Here is an 18,539-nt window from a genome sequence, read left to right as displayed (position 1 = left end):
GGGAATACACAGTTGAAGAGAGCTTAAATGGATTGATTGGTACTACTTATATCAACAAGGTGCATCTTGTTTTTTGGTAGCCCATCATGAAAGAATTCCACGGTTCAGCGTGCTTGACCTGGGGTAATTTTAGGATGAATGACCTCCTGGGAAGTTTTTCCAAGAAGCGTGCGAATGAGGACAAAACATGTTGGAAACACTCGTGTTGGTTTGTAGGGTCGTCGTCATTAAATGAAGCAGCCAAATTGACATACTTGTATATAAGAGCCATTATTTTGTGGGTGTAATGGCCCAATGGAATATCCATAATAAATGTATATGTATAATATTCACACTTAGCATCTGCAAGCTAACATTTTCAATTTCTAACTAAAATATGTAACAGTATCCTAGCGAGTCATATCAAACAATAAACGAAGATTATCTAGCAAGATAATTTTTTTTAAAGAAAAATTGACTACTACAAATAAGAATTAGAATGAGAAATATTCTCATTGATCTGTTTACATTATTTAGAATCAGAGTAAATTATTTTAACTTACAAAAATACTCTTTGTTAAAGTTCTTTTTGGGATATTTTTAAAAAAATTCTTTAATTAAAAAAAAATAGTAAAAAGAAAGTAAAAATGACATTTATAATTTTAAAAAGAAAGGGAGTGGCAATCCAACCAATCTCGTGGGACTGCTAATCTTAATTCTCAATCCTAAATTAGTGTGAGACCCACATATTTTATCCTCATTCTTTAACAAAATTAGAGAAGTAAACAATGTAATGAATTCTATTATTTATTCTTATTCTTTGATGCCATAAGTAAACACATCAAAAGTTTTTAAATTTTGATGCAATTTGCTAATAAAAATGTTACCATTTTACCTTAAAAAAAAAAGTTTTTAAATTTTGATAAGAGTGATGTGGCGAGTATGATGACACGTGTCACGAGATTACCTCAGACTAATTAATTAATGAGAAATATGTAAAATTTTCACCCTTCATGAGGTATGTTCTATGTATAAAGATGAGATTGAGTAACTATCCCCAGGGTATGTTTGAGCAACCACCCCTAGGGTGGATAAGTACCCACAGAGGTGAGATATGTAACTACCCCCAAAGTGGCTTAGATAGTCACCTGCCCCCCGATGGTAAGTCATCTACCTGGGGGTGGTAACTTAGTTTAGGGGTTTAACGCTTACCCACTACACTCTTATGGTCTTGGTATCACACTCTACTTACATATAATATGAATAATAGTAGTACAATACTTGCTCTAAGTATCAAGACCACATGCTACTAAGCACCAATAACAATATTACAATTTATTAGCATTTATTACAATTTTAGTTTAATTTTCATTTATTATAACGACCACATGTTAGTTGGCTAAAATACATACATACATATATCTTTAAAAATAAAAATTAAATCGAAGTATAAATCAATATGCATATACACACTTTAAAAATAATAATTAAAAAACACATACATAACTAAAAAAGAAATCTCTACAAATAAAAAAAAAATCTAAATATATACATACTCTATCATCCATAAAAAAAGTTATTGAAAAAACAAGTCCAAATCCATTTTCAAAATAAATCCAAAAACAAATATTTACTTAAAAAAGTCCATCCACTCTCTCTTCCCCTTTCTCTCTTCTTGAAATATTTTTTTTTTTTACTTGAACAAAAATATATATATATTTATATATACTAGGCGGCAACTACGTGCAAAGCACGTTGTGTCTTTTTTTTTTTTTTTTATTTTTTTGGCAATTTTTTTATTTAAAATATTTGATTTATTAATAAAAATATTATTTATAAGTTTTATTAAATATTTTATAAAATAAGATGTTTGTTCATTTAAAAATATTACATAGAATAAGTATTTTATTATAATTGTTAAAATATTACCTATATGTAAATTATAATCTAAGATGGAGATTTAGTAATAGTAATTTTTTTCTTGTAATGCTTTTTCAATAGAGTATACATTAAAATTCTTGTATCTTTGAGTCTTCATCTTTTCTTGATCAACATATATTTATAGTTTGTAATACTTAGTTGACAATTTATTAGAAATACTTTCAATATATTTAATCTTTTTTTTTAGAAATAAATTATAAAAATTAGTATTAGTCTTCAATTATTAATGATTTTACTATATAAATAAATAAGTGTAGCTTGAAATGCTATTTCTTTAGAATAATCTATTATTTTCGTTGCATTAGATCTTAAAAGTTATTTTATTTCGTGACCAAACATAATCATAGATACGATTCTAGTATTGTCATTTATTTGAGCATATAATCTTGCATTAAAAATATAGTTATTTTTACACTTGGATGGACTTGTATGTACAAATGACTTATAACCAACTATCACTTTTGCTTTCTAGTCATATATTGTTGGATCGATATTATTGATTGTGGTCTCTATATTGTTTAATTTTTGAGATTAATAAAATTAAAGGTATATTGTTACAAATATAAATATTTCATAATAGTATAATTTAAAAATAGGCTAATTAGGATTTTTACCCCCGAACTTTGACATGTATCAAATCATGCCCCTTGAACTTTTAAGGTCATTAAAAATACCACTGAACTATTGAGATTGTTGAATTTAAGGATGTTAAAGTTCGAGGGATATGATTTGGTAGATATCAAAGTCTGGGGAGCATGGTTTAGTACATAAATAATTACTGAAATAATAGAATTAAATGAAATTAGACAAAAGTCCTTAAATCTAACAATCTCAATGGTTCAGGTGGAATTTTTAATGGCGAAAAAAATGTAGGGGCATGATTTGATACATGTCAAAGTTCGGAGTAAAAATCTAATTAGCCTTAAAAAATTTAAATGCATATTATGATATAATTAAAATATTAAACTTTAAGAAATAGTAATATTGTGTTATAAATAGTAAAATACAATTATAAGATATATAATTATAAAATTAAAAAAGTGTTTCTTTAAATAAATATAAATCTTGTTTTACTTATATATTTGGATGTTCCATCTTTTAATTTTATTTTTCTCTAACTTTCAAATTTTTTTAATATAAATTAATTATTTTTTATATAAATTTAACAATGAACTTTTGCATATATTTCCACATGATGGTGTTGACATTATTATTTTTAAAAATTTCCCTAAAAATAATAATTAAATAAAAGTTGACAAATTTAAACGTTTTTTTTTAATTTATTTTATTCTTTTAATTGCAAGGACAAAATACCGTGCACAATCTTTGATACATTTAATTATTATTTATTATTCATTTATTTATGAGAAAAATATAATAATAATAATAATAATAATAATAATAATAATAAAAGAAAATATCTCAAAAAAAAAAAAATATCCCAAACAACCTTTGATAATAACCATTCTAACGATCCTCTCTTTCCCATAAAACTACTTTTCTTCTTCCTACATACCTAGTTTTATATTAATATATAAAAGGAATGGATTCAATAAACATATTTTATGATATTATTCTTAGACCATCAAATTAAATAGAATTTATGCCCAAATAAAAAAAAAATTACCCCTGGATTCAATAAACATATTTTATGACATTATTTTTAGACCATCATATTAAATAGAATCTATGGGCCCAAATAAAAAAAATAATAATTATCCCCATAAATGTATCTTTCTCCCTCATCTCATTTGCATCAGTTTTATTCCTCACCAGTACTTTATCTATTAGATTTCATTTATTTTAAATAACTGAATTGGTAGCGTGAATTGATGGTGGACGACGTTAACTGAAGAGTTTTAAATACAAAAATCCGATTAGGCGAGGGAATAGATATAGTTGACAAAGCTTTTAATTTTTGTTTACTTGTTTGTTTTAATTTGGGCCATGGTCTAAAAATAGTGTTAAAATTAACGTCACATTGAACCCATCCCATATATATAAAACTTCCTTTCCATCCTCCACTACATTTATTGTATGATACTTTTAAGCTTTTATGATTTATGATTTTATATCTAACCATCATCAGATTTTTGTACATAGAAAGTTATTGAATCATTGAATCCTCATCAGATTTAATGAAGAGTTTTTAGCAGATACCCATTCCATTTAACGCTTATATATACATAGAGAGTTATTGAATCATTTGTGATTTGTGCGAATAGGTGTTTGTGAATGATTCTAGACGGAAACTACGGACAAGGCACGTTCTATTTTTTTTTTATTTTTTTTTATTTGAGTGTTCTTACTCTCTTGATCAACATAAATTTATAGCATCAAACAATTTGTTAACAATTTATTAGAAATACTTTCAATATATTTAATATTTTCTGGAGAAATAAATTATAAAAGTTGGTAGTGTTGTCATTTATTTGAACATATATTCATCTACTAAATGGTTGCATTTTAATTGTAAATGTATTTTTTCTATTTAAAATATATGATATAATAATATAAATATTATATATAAGTTTTATTATATATATTTACATAAAATATTATATTACATTTTAAGTTCTATTTCTTTAAATAAGATATTTTATTATTTTTGTAAATTGTGGTATTTTTCAAATTTATCACTTTTGTTATGTGTCCATAAAAATGTTATTATTAAAAACTTACAAAATTGCAATCTTTATTCCAGGCCCAATAATACAAGAGTCTAAGAGCCAAGTCCAACAATAGTTACACAAAACTCTTCTCTCTTCACCCACAGAATGGTTCGGCCCATGAAGAAGTGAGACAAAAACTCACACAATGAACCAACAATGGTTCGGCCCGAATAGAAGAGATCAACCCAATAAAGAAATGAAACCCTAATTTGAATCCCTAATATAATAAGCAAGTATATGCAGGGTAAGAACTAAGTCTCAGCCGCACCTAATCTCCTCTCTCAAGAAGAAGGGCACGCCACAAATGCATATAAGGTCTCTCATCATTTTCTTGTACTTTTTCTTTTTTCTTGGAGTAAGGCATATTATTATTATTATTATTATTATTATTATTATTATTATTATTATTATTATTATTAGTATTTTCCTTCTTTTCCTTTCCTGTTCTAATCCGAAAAACACCCAAAAAGAAAATACCCAGAAAAGTTTGTATTTCTCTCCATTTTATATAATACGAAACTTAACTAACTTTCGAATTGTTTGTGTGCCATGAAATTAAACTGGTTAGTGAAATATGATGATAATAGATATAGTAATATCTAACGAATAAAAAAAAAGAAATTTATATTAGTAAAATTTGTATGATTTAATTGTTTTAATTTATTGTGATAAGATTTTAACCTTTTTTCGTTGGTGTAATAAATAATTCTTTCTGAAAAATTCTAAATGAGGGAGTGTAAATTATGAGATGTTGTTAGCTTTTATATCTACATTTATTTTATGAATTGAATGGTTGTGTCTTTTAGCAATTTATGTTTTACTTTTTGATTAGTTGCAATGTTTTGATCTATTTTGGAAGGTTGTTTTTTAGCTTGTATTGTTGGGAGGCTTATAACTGGCTTCTTCACCAATTAGATTGTGTTTGGTTTTCGTTTTATGCACACTGCAAGTAGGGAGTGACAACGTGCAGTAGATTATTGGGTTCCGGCTTTCGGTGGACTGCGGTTTTTGGTAAACAATAAAGAAATTGATCTGAAATGGTGGCAGCATACTAAGAAAATTATGGTTTTTTTTTTGGTTAACTATTTAGAAAATGATTGTCTATTTATGACCTGTATGAATGTACGAATGGGTATCTTCTGAATGGTTGTTTGGTATGTATAATCTTTGTAAATGGAATGGGTTCACTTGTGAATTGAATGGGTGGCTGTTAAGTTAACTTTTTTTTGGTATACTCTGTTAAATAAACAACAATCTGTTAAGTGCACAACAAAATCAGTTAGATAGGCATTTTATATATTAGGTAAGATATATATGGGTGCACTCATAATGGGTATTACCTATGAATGGGTAAAATTAGAAAAAATTGAGTTTTTATGTTTAATTTTTTTTTATCTAATTTGAAAAATCTCTCACTTTTACATCATATGGGTTGAGATTGTCCCATCGGTTAAAAAAAAAAAAAAAAAAAAAAGCTTTTAGCAAAAAAAAAAAACAAAAGTAAAAGGTTGAGTTTCACTTAAATATTTTTATATGAACATAATTTTGATATTGTACAAAAAAAGATATTTTTTGATATATTTTTTTTAATTAAGTAGTTAAATTAAGCATAAAAATTCAAATTTCTCTTTTATTATTCGTTATTAGATCAAAATTTGATGATTTAATATTTTTAAAATTAATATTTATAGCTAAATTTATTTAATAATCATTTATGAGTAATACCCATTAAGAAATGATCTATATATATATAAATATATATATAAACAATTAATGGAAAAATCATAAAATTAAATGAATAACTTAAGGTTATATAAAATTGTATGAGAAAATAAGAAATCATATTTTTTTTATTTTGAAGAAATAAAAAATCTGTATTATTGAATAGAAAAATTGTAATAAATTTATATATATAAAAAATCCCTACAAACTAAATTCAAATACTAAATTAACTTTATAAAAATATAAAACAAATCCAATTATAAACATATCCTATACATAAACAAATTCCACACTTATATATAAATATTCTTTTAAAATGTAATTAAAAATAAAAATTAGATCTAATTATAAATATATACTTTAAAAATCATGACTAAAAAAGAAACTAAATCAAAAAAAAAAAAAACATAAATATATATACAAATATATTATTGTTTTTTTTTAAAAAACAAAAAAAAAACTTAACTAAATTCTTATTGAAGAAAAAAATAAAATAGAAAATAGAAACATATCCTTAAAAAATAAAATCTAAATCCAAGTATATACACTTATATACTTGAGAAGAAAATATATAATTAAAAGATATAGAAACTAAATACAATTACACATAGACATACATGTATCTTTTTTTAAAAAAAAATAGAAAGCAAATTAAAATATATATATACATCATACTTTATAAAGCATAAGTAAAAATAGAAAGCAAATCTAAATATATATATATAAAATTTATAATTAAAAATAAAAACTAAATCTACACACATAAATACATATTTAATAATATATAAAATAAATTCAAATAAATTTATAGTTTTTTTCCCACTTTCACAAAGACGTGTATAAATATAAATATATATATATATATATATATATATAAAAGCACATACAACAAAATATATTATATCAATATAATTATTTATCATTAAGTAAAAAATTAAGATGACTTCTCCTAACACCGTTACTATCATAAGTTATATGTGTATTGCAATGTTGTTGGTCTCTGGTAAGCTTTTAATCTTTTTTAATTTGTTAGTTTATTAAAATTATATATCTATATAAGATATTATATGTAATTATTTTTAATTTAATAATCTTATAAATATGGGATCTTGGTAGGGGCGTCATTTTTCTCCTATAGTTAGAGAAATTATTTGAAATTGTTTTTATTATATTTTGAAATAATATATTGTAGTTATAGTAGACACCTATCAGTTTTTAAAAAATCATGAATAATTAACAGTGTCAAAATATGGCTTCAAATAGTCAGTTGTACGTATTGTTTCTTAGAGCTTATGACAAAATAAAACATACACGAGCACAACTCTTTGATTAAACCTTAATTTTAATACTATAAATTATTCAAAATTTATATATATATATACGTCTATAATTATTATGTATCATTTTATATAAAAAAATTATACATAATCTTTTTTACGTGCTAATAAAATAAAAAACACTTTTAATTGGTAGAGTAAAAGTGATACCTCCACTAATTTTTTTCCATAGTACTTTATTATTTTTCTCATAGTATTTCATTATTTTTTTTCTTTGTACACATTTTTATATGTAATATTATTTATCATATTTATATTAACATTATGGTTAAATGAAAAACAGAGCCTGGAAGTGCAATAAATCTACCGTCGAATTGCTTAGGTGAATGCGGTATTGATGAAAAGACATGCAATAAGTTATGTCTTGGCAAATCCTTTAAAAATGGAGGAAAATGTGTATACAACCTTGGTGGGGGGTCGTTCGGGCTATGTTGTTGTTATAATAATTAAAATTTGAAATGTATACTTCATCATCAAATAAATAAAGAGTATTATTATATTAATTTTATCATTAGTTTTACTATTAGTATATTTTGTCCAATATTTTATTTTTTTTACATGAAAAGTGTAAAATGTAATTTATTAAAGGACTTTGCACAATTTTTTTTTTAAAAAAACACATACCGTTTAAGATATTGAAATCATAATTTAATCGAAATAAAAAATAAATAAATTCCTGAAAAAATAAATAAAATAAAATATCTAATATTTAATGGTGATAAATAAAAATAATAAATAAATAAATAAAAGATTATAGCATTTATTTTCATGCACTCCACTAATCATGCTATATAACAAATAAAGTCTAAAAGTTATATCCATGATGAATGTATATGTATAATATTCATACTCTACACCTATCGAGCATCTGCAAGCTAACATATTTCAACCTTTAGCTAAAATATTTAACAGTATATCCTAGCGAGCCATATCAAACAATAAACAAAGATCATCTAGCAAGACAATTTTTTTAAGAAAAATTGAATACTACGAATACGAATTAGAATAAGAAGTATTTCCATTGACCTGTTTACATTATTTTAGAATCGGAGTAAATTATTTTAACTTACGAAATACTCTTTGTTAATGTTTTTTTTCTTTGGGATATTTTTTTAAAAAAATTTAATTAATAAAATAATTAAATGAGAGTAAAAATGATATTTCATAATTTTAAAAAAGAAAGGGAGTGGCAATCCAACCAATCTCGTGGGACTGCTAATCTTAATTCTCAATCCTAAATTAGTGTGAGACCCACATATTTTATCCTCATTCTTTAACAAAATTAGAGAAGTAAACAATGTAATGAATTCTATTATTTATTCTTATTCTTTGATGCCATAAGTAAACACATCAAAAGTTTTTAAATTTTGATGCAATTTGCTAATAAAAATGTTACCATTTTACCTAAAAAAAAAGTTTTAAATTTTGATAAGAGTGATGTGGCGAGTATGATGACACGTGTCACGAGATTACCTGAGACTAATTAATTACTAAGGAATATGTAAAATTTTCACCCTCCATGAGGTATGTTCTATGTATAAAGATGAGATTGAGTACTATCCCCAGGGTATGTTTAAAAGAGCACCCCTAGGGTGGATAAGTACCCACAGGGGTGAGATATGTAACTACCCCCAAAGTGGCTTAGATAGTCACCTGCCCCTCGATGGTAAGTCATCTACCCGGGGGTGGTAACTTAGTTTAGGGGTTTAACGCTTACCCACTACACTCTTATGGTCTTGGTATCACACTCTACTTACATATAATATGAATAATAGTAGTACAATACTTGCTCTAAGTATCAAGACCACATGCTACTAAGCACCAATAACAATATTACAATTTATTAGCATTTATTACAATTTTAGTTTAATTTTTCATTTATTATAACGACCACATGTTAGTTGGCTAAAATACATACATACATATATCCTTAAAAATAAAAATTAAATCGAAGTATAAATCAATATGCATATACACACTTTAAAAATAATAATTAAAAAACACATACATAACTAAAAAAGAAATCTCTACAAATAAAAAAAAATCTAAATATATACATACTCTATCACCCATAAAAAAAAGTTATTGAAAAAACAAGTCCAAATCTATTTTCAAAATAAATCCAAAAACAAATATTTACTTAAAAAAGTCCATCCACTCTCTCTTCCCCTTTCTCTCTTCTTGAAATATTGTTTTTTTACTTGAACAAAGATATATATATATATATATATATATATATATATATATATATATATGGGTGCACTCTTAATGGGTATTACCTATGAATGGGTAAAATTAGAAAAAATTGAGTTTTTATGTTTAATTTTTTTTTATCTAATTTGAAAAATCTCTCACTACATCATATGGGTTGACATTGTCCCATCGGTTAAAAAATTAAAAAAAAAAGTTTTTAACAAAAAAAAAAAAACAAAAGTAAAAAGTTGAGTTTCACTTAAATATTTTTATATGAACATAATTTTGATATTGTACAAAAGAAGATATTTTTTGATATATTTTTTTTTTAATTAAGTAGTTAAATTAAGCATAAAAATTCAAATTTCTCTTTTATTATTCGTTATTAGATCAAAATTTGATGATTTAATATTTTTAAAATTAATATTTATAGCTAAATTTATTTAATAATCATTTATGGGTAATATCCATTAAGAAATGATCCATATATATATATAAATATATATAAATAAACAATTGATGGAAAAATCATAAAATTAAATGAATAACTTAAGGTTATATAAAATTGTATGAGAAAATAAGAAATCATACTTTTTTTTTGAAGAAATAAAAAATCGTATTATTGAATAGAAAAATTGTAATAAATTTATATATATAAAAAATCCCTACAAACTAAATTCAAATACTATACATATCATATACATAAACAAATTCCACACTTATATATAAATATTCTTTTAAAATGTAATTAAAAATAAAAATCAGATCTAATTATAAATATATACTTTAAAAATCATAACTAAAAAAGAAACTAAAAAAAAAAAAAAACATAAATATATATACAAATATATTATTGTTTTTTTTTTAAAAAAAAAGAACTTAACTAAATTCTTATTGAAGAGGAAAAAAAAACAGAAAATAGAAACATATCCTTAAAAAATAAAATACAAATCCAAGTATATACACTTATACTTGAGAAGAAAATATATAATTAAAAAGATATAGAAACTAAATACAATTACACATAAACATACATGTATCTTTTTTTAAAAAAAAAATAGAAAGCAAACTAAAATATATATACATCATACTTTATAAAGCATAAGTAAAAATAGAAAGCAAATCTAAATATATATATATAAAATTTATAATTAAAAATAGAAACTAAATCTAAACACATAAATACATATTTAATAATATATAAAATAAATTCAAATAAATTTATAGTTTTTTTCCCACTTTGACAAAGACGTGTATAAATAAATATATATATATATATATATATATATAAAAGAGCACATACAATATAATATATCATATCAATATAATTATTTATCTTTAAGTAAAAAATTAAGATGACTTCTTCTAACACCATTACTATCATAAGTTTTATGTGCATTGCATTGTTGTTGGTCTCAGGTAAGCTTTTAATCTTTTTTAATTTATTAGTTTATTAAAATTATATATATATAATATATTATATGTAATTATTTTTAATTTAATAATCTTATAAATATGGGATCTTGGTAGGGGTGTCATTTTTCTCCTATAGTTAGAGAAATTTTTTGAAATTGTTTTTATTATATTTTGAAATAATATATTGTAGTTATAGTAGACACCTATCAGTTTTTAAAAAATCATGAATAATTAACAGTGTCAAAATACGGGTTCAAATAGTCAGTTGTACGTATTGTTTCTTAGAGCTTATGATAAAATAAAACATACACGAGCACAACTCTTTGATTAAACCTTAATTTTAATACTATAAATTATTCAAAATTTATATATATATATACATCTATAATTATTATGTATCATTTTATATAAAAAAATTATACATAATCTTTTTTACGTGCTAATAAAATAAAAAACACTTTTAATTGGTAGAGTAAAAGTGATACCTCCACTAATTTTTTTCCATAGTACTTTATTATTTTTCTCATAGTATTTCATTATATTTTTTCTTTGTACGCATTTTTATATGTAATATTATTTATCATATTTATATTAACCATGGTTAAATGAAAAACAGAGCCTGGAAGTGCAATAAATCTACCGTCGAATTGCTTAGGTGAATGCGGTATTGATGAAAAGACATGCAATAAGTTATGTCTTGGCAAATCCTTTAAAAATGGAGGAAAATGTGTATACAACCTTGGTGGGGGGTCGTTCGGGCTATGTTGTTGTTATAATAATTAAAATTTGAAATGTATACTTCATCATCAAATAAATAAAGAGTATTATTATATTAATTTTATCATTAGTTTTACTATTAGTATATTTTGTCCAATATTTTATTTTTTTTACATGAAAAGTGTAAAATGTAATTTATTAAAGGACTTTGCACAAATTTTTTTAGAAAAACACATACCGTTTAAGATGTTGAAATCATAATTTAATCGAAATAAAAAATTAATAAAATTCGTGAAAAAGTAAATAAAATAAAATATCTAATATTTAATGGTGATAAATAAAAATAATAAATAAATAAATAAAATATTATAGCATTTATTTTCATGCACAATATGAATCATGCTATATAACAAATAAAGTCTAAAAGTTATATCCATGATGAATGTATATGTATAATATTCATACTCTACACCTATCGAGCATCTGCAAGCTAACATATTTCAACCTTTAGCTAAAATATTTAACAGTATATCCTAGCGAGCCATATCAAACAATAAACGAAGATCACCTAGCAAGACAATTTTTTTAAGAAAAATTGAATACTACGAATACGAATTAGAATAAGAAGTATTTCCATTGACCTGTTTACATTATTTTAGAATCGGAGTAAATTATTTTAACTTACGAAATACTCTTTGTTAATGTTTTTTTTTTGGGATATTTTTTTAAAAAAATTTAATTAATAAAATAATTAAATGAGAGTAAAAATGATATTTCATAATTTTAAAAAAGAAAGGGAGTGGCAATCCAACCAATCTCGTGGGACTGCTAATCTTAATTCTCAATCCTAAATTAGTGTGAGACCCACATATTTTATCCTCATTCTTTAACAAAATTAGAGAAGTAAACAATGTAATGAATTCTATTATTTATTCTTATTCTTTGATGCCATAAGTAAACACATCAAAAGTTTTTAAATTTTGATGCAATTTGCTAATAAAAATGTTACCATTTTACCTAAAAAAAAAGTTTTAAATTTTGATAAGAGTGATGTGGCGAGTATGATGACACGTGTCACGAGATTACCTGAGACTAATTAATTACTAAGGAATATGTAAAATTTTCACCCTCCATGAGGTATGTTCTATGTATAAAGATGAGATTGAGTACTATCCCCAGGGTATGTTTAAAAGAGCACCCCTAGGGTGGATAAGTACCCACAGGGGTGAGATATGTAACTACCCCCAAAGTGGCTTAGATAGTCACCTGCCCCTCGATGGTAAGTCATCTACCCGGGGGTGGTAACTTAGTTTAGGGGTTTAACGCTTACCCACTACACTCTTATGGTCTTGGTATCACACTCTACTTACATATAATATGAATAATAGTAGTACAATACTTGCTCTAAGTATCAAGACCACATGCTACTAAGCACCAATAACAATATTACAATTTATTAGCATTTATTACAATTTTAGTTTAATTTTTCATTTATTATAACGACCACATGTTAGTTGACTAAAATACATACATACATATATCCTTAAAAATAAAAATTAAATCGAAGTATAAATCAATATGCATACACACACTTTAAAAATAATAATTAAAAAACACATACATAACTAAAAAAGAAATCTCTACAAATAAAAAAAAATCTAAATATATACATACTCTATCACCCATAAAAAAAAGTTATTGAAAAAACAAGTCCAAATCTATTTTCAAAATAAATCCAAAAACAAATATTTACTTAAAAAAGTCCATCCACTCTCTCTTCCCCTTTCTCTCTTCTTGAAATATTTTTTTTTTACTTGAACAAAGATATATATATATATATATATATATATATATATGGGTGCACTCTTAATGGGTATTACCTATGAATGGGTAAAATTAGAAAAAATTGAGTTTTTATGTTTAATTTTTTTTATCTAATTTGAAAAATCTCTCACTACATCATATGGGTTGACATTGTCCCATCGGTTAAAAAATTAAAAAAAAAAGTTTTTAGCAAAAAAAAAAAAAACAAAAGTAAAAGATTGAGTTTCACTTAAATATTTTTATATGAACATAATTTTGATATTGTACAAAAGAAGATATTTTTTGATATATTTTTTTTTAATTAAGTAGTTAAATTAAGCATAAAAATTCAAATTTCTCTTTTATTATTCGTTATTAGATCAAAATTTGATGATTTAATATTTTTAAAATTAATATTTATAGCTAAATTTATTTAATAATCATTTATGGGTAATATCCATTAAGAAATGATCCATATATATATAAATATATATATAAATAAACAATTGATGGAAAAATCATAAAATTAAATGAATAACTTAAGGTTATATAAAATTGTATGAGAAAATAAGAAATCATACTTTTTTTTTGAAGAAATAAAAAATCGTATTATTGAATAGAAAAATTGTAATAAATTTATATATATAAAAAATCCCTACAAACTAAATTCAAATACTATACATATCATATTGTAATATCCAGATTAAAATAGTATTTAATTTTTTTTTTCGATATTAATTGAGCGAGGATAATTATCTTGTTTCTTTGTGTTGTTAGTGAGTTGATATTATTGCTTAGAGTAGTTGTACTAATTTTCTAGAGAGTTAAAGTTGTATTAACTACGAAAGTAAAATATTATGGTATTTTTACAGAGTAAGTAATCATTTAATTAAAGCCCAATATGAAGGTCCATTAGGGTTTTATAATATATTTAGTGAGTTTAATTAATTAATGTTAAAAATTCGTAGGTTTGGATAAATTCGCAGGATTAAAAACTGTTTTACTAAAACGATCATATCTGGAGTTCTAGAGCTCGGATTGAGGTGATTTTAGTGGCGTTGGAAAGATAATCCAAAGATCTATCAATTATGTAGAAATAGATTTATCGTAATTTTAACTTTATTGGGGTCAAAATTAGGTTACAAAGTGACGACCTGTTAAGTTTAGTATAGAAACCCTAAGTTTTAAAATTTAAATTTAAAACTTATATCTAACAAATAAGATTTTTATTTAATTATTCTATTTAGAGTTAAATTAGCATCAGATTATAGGGGTTATTTTATTATTTTCTTTTATAGATTTAATTAGATTATAAAACCTAAATCTATCACATTCTTGATACGTAATATGCAGAGTCTCTAACCCTAAGAAAAATAAAACTCAATCTCAATCTCTTTCTTTCAAATTTCGAATACAATTCTTAGAGAGGACACTCATAAAATCCTATATCCTACAAGTTATCCATCTCGCTACCTATCAAAGATTTATAATTTTCCTTCTTGTTTCATTCTCTTCGCCAAACAACACTCATGATTTTCATCAACATAACATTCAGATCATCATCACCATTCTAATAATTTGAGATTTCAAGATCTAGCACTGATTAAGAAGAGTCATCAAGAGGTAAGAGAGTTCTTCCACTTATTGTTGTGAACTTTTAGGTTAAACTATGAAATCTCGTTTTTATTTTTTTCTGAAAATTATTGTCTTAGTAAAATAGTCATATCTCTCTCAATATTGATCCGTTTCTAGCGATTTTTATATCGTTAGAAAGCTTATTCGATGATCTAAAATTTTTATCAAGAAACTATTCACCAGTTCGGTGATATTCTATGTCGAAAATTATCATTTTTCTGATGTTGTTGTAAATCGTTTTTTTTCATATTCCCAGAAAAAGTACTTTCACTTAAAATACCATAACTCTCTCAATTCTTGTCCATTTTTAATGATCTATATATGGTTTCAAAGCTTATTCAATTTTCCATAAGTTTCATGAAGAAACATTTCGTGAATTCGGAGTTATACAATGTCGAAAAGTTAGTTTCCTTCTGTATCATGTAATTCGTTTCTTTGAATCTTGTTCTTCCAAAACTGTTTTGGTAAAATTATAATATCTCTTTGAATATAATTCCAATTTCAGAGATTTTGGTATCATTGGAAAGGGAATTTAATTTCCTAAAACTTTCATGAAGATGTTATCTTCTAGTTCTGAACCTTTCAATACAAAAAGTTTGTATTTTTGCTAAGTCGTATAATTCGTTACTCCATATTCCTTCTCAGAAATAGTTTCAGTAAAACAATCATAGCTCTCTCAGTTTTAATCCATTTTTAATGATCTTTATATCGTTGGAAAGATAATGGAATTTCCTATAATTTTTATGAAGACAACTTTTACTGAATTAGTGTAGTTGTTGGTCAAAAATAGTAATCTTTCTGCTGTACTGTAAGAGTACGAATTTTAATATTAGGGCCTTGACCCATGTCTTATTATAGGTAGTAGTGACGAGATAACAACTCTTAAGCAGCGGGATTTGAGGTAAGGAAATTAGATAGTTTTTTTATGTGTTTATCTGCATAAATTTAAATTCTTTATATATTGAAATATGATTTATGATTTGTTATTATGAATATGTATATGGTACTGAGAATGTGTGGTATGGACACAATATGAGTTTGTGAATTGATACATAGATTATGGTTGTATGACTTGTATATGTTGTATGTTGTATTTGTATGTTTCAGGTTGTATGTTGTATGATATATTTGTATGTTGCATGTTGTATGTTGTATGTTGTATGCTAACGTCTCAGGTAAAGTGGGGGACCATGGTGGGGTATGATACGGGATAAGGCCGTTGAATGTAGAGATACCCTACCCTGCATTTTACTGAGTCGTGTATGAGATTGTTATGGTGGGTATGATACAGTGATGTTACTGTTGAATATAGAGATACCCTATCCTATAACAATGGTAGGGCTGCATAGGCCCATGTTATTATATGGGCAGATTAGGCCCAGGATATTGTAGGGTCAGGCTAGGCCCGTGTTATGTAAGTATGTAACGCCCCGATTTCCCGAGACGTCACACTAGCTAGTCCGTTTAAAACCATTTAAGATAAAGACAATAAAAGACTTCTTTAATAAAAAAAATAACTAAGCATGAGATCTCATTATTTTTAAAACAAAACATTTATTTATTCATAACTTTAAAATATAAAGCCTTACAAAAACTATTTGAATCATAATCTTAAATGAAATATTTTTAAACCAAAACATCGTGACAATCCCCTAACATGTAATCCACGCCTCGAGCTCGCCACCCTCACTATATAGTTTTGCCTTTACCTGCACACAGAGTACCCGTGAGCTAACGCCCAGTAAGAAGAGTTATGTAGGACATAACCCCCCCAACCAGATTACATAGTCATAAGTATAACAATATCACAACATCAAATCAATTCATACCATACTTGCATACATATAACAACATGTCATATCACATATTATTCTTACATACAATACAACATCATATCACAGTGTAATCTTAACGCATGCTATACTCACACACATAACACATAGTATCTTATCGCACATTGTCCTCACATACGATAATCTACTCTCACTCATGTTGATCAGACATGAAGTGTAACTTGCCCTGCCTTGTGCTGTTCTCACACTCGACATCCAATAGGGCAATCCCTTATCACAAGTTGTACTCACCCATGAAAGGATAACCTGCAAGTAAACCCATACAAGCAGCCAAAAATATATCCCGCAGTGCTATGCTCACACCGACGAGAAAACCTATCCTATAAGTGCTATCCTCACACAAACAGTCAAAAGCCTTATCACTATCACACACTAATAACATTAGCATAAAACAACAATCTACCATAGAATAAAACATGTAAATACAAACCCATAATACAGTTGTATGTTTCAACATACACCCTGTGCACAGATGTCCACTCTTCTTACCTCAGTTGTTAAGAACACCTTCTTGCTACTCCAAGCACCTCAATAAATTTTCTTGTTGAGGACAAGATCCTCAAATCCCACTGCTTAAGACTTTTTATCTCGTCACTACTACCTATAACAACACATGGTTCAAGGCCCTAACATTAAAATTCGTACTCTTACAGTACAGCAGAAAGATCACTATTTTTGACCAACAAATATACTAATTCAGTGAAAGTTGTCTTCATAAAAATTATAGAAAATTTCATTATCTTTCCAATGATATAAAGATCATTAAAAATGAATTAAAACTGAGGGAATTATGATTGTTTTACTGAAACTATTTCTGAGAAGGAATATGGAGTAACGAATTACACAACTTAGCAAAAATACAAACTTTTGACATTGAATGGTTCAGAACTAGAAGATAACATCTTCATCAAAGTTTTAGTAAATTAAATTCCCTTTCCAATGTTACCAAAATCTTTGAAATTGGAATTATATTCAAAGAGATATTACAATTTTACCAAAACAGTTTTGCAAGAACAAGATTCAAGAAACGAATCACATGATATTGAATAAAACTAACTTTTTGACATAGTATGACTTCGAACTAACAAAAAGTTTCTTCATAAAACTTATGGGAAATCGAATAAGCTTTCCAACGATATAAAAATCTCTAAAAACAGATCAATATCAAGAGAGATATCATCACTTTACTGAAACTTGTATTTCTGAAAACGAAAAAATATAATGGATCCGAACCCTAGATAACATTTAGCATTATTGAGCAAGAAAATATT

General features: G+C 25.2%; 1 long non-coding RNA gene across 1 annotated transcript; it reads left to right on the top strand.

Moving 5' to 3' along the window:
- The first annotated feature begins 3,549 nt into the window (after positions 1-3,549).
- LOC133037499 (uncharacterized) lies at positions 3,550-5,766 on the top strand. The gene is made up of 2 exons (XR_009687591.1): positions 3,550-4,907; positions 5,452-5,766. It is a non-coding gene; the product is annotated as an uncharacterized LOC133037499 (long non-coding RNA).
- The last annotated feature ends 12,773 nt before the right edge of the window (positions 5,767-18,539 follow it).

This window comes from Cannabis sativa, chromosome 4 (assembly GCF_029168945.1).
Source record: "Cannabis sativa cultivar Pink pepper isolate KNU-18-1 chromosome 4, ASM2916894v1, whole genome shotgun sequence".
Lineage (NCBI taxonomy): Eukaryota > Viridiplantae > Streptophyta > Magnoliopsida > Rosales > Cannabaceae > Cannabis > Cannabis sativa.
This window is presented reverse-complemented; position numbering and strand designations above follow the sequence as displayed.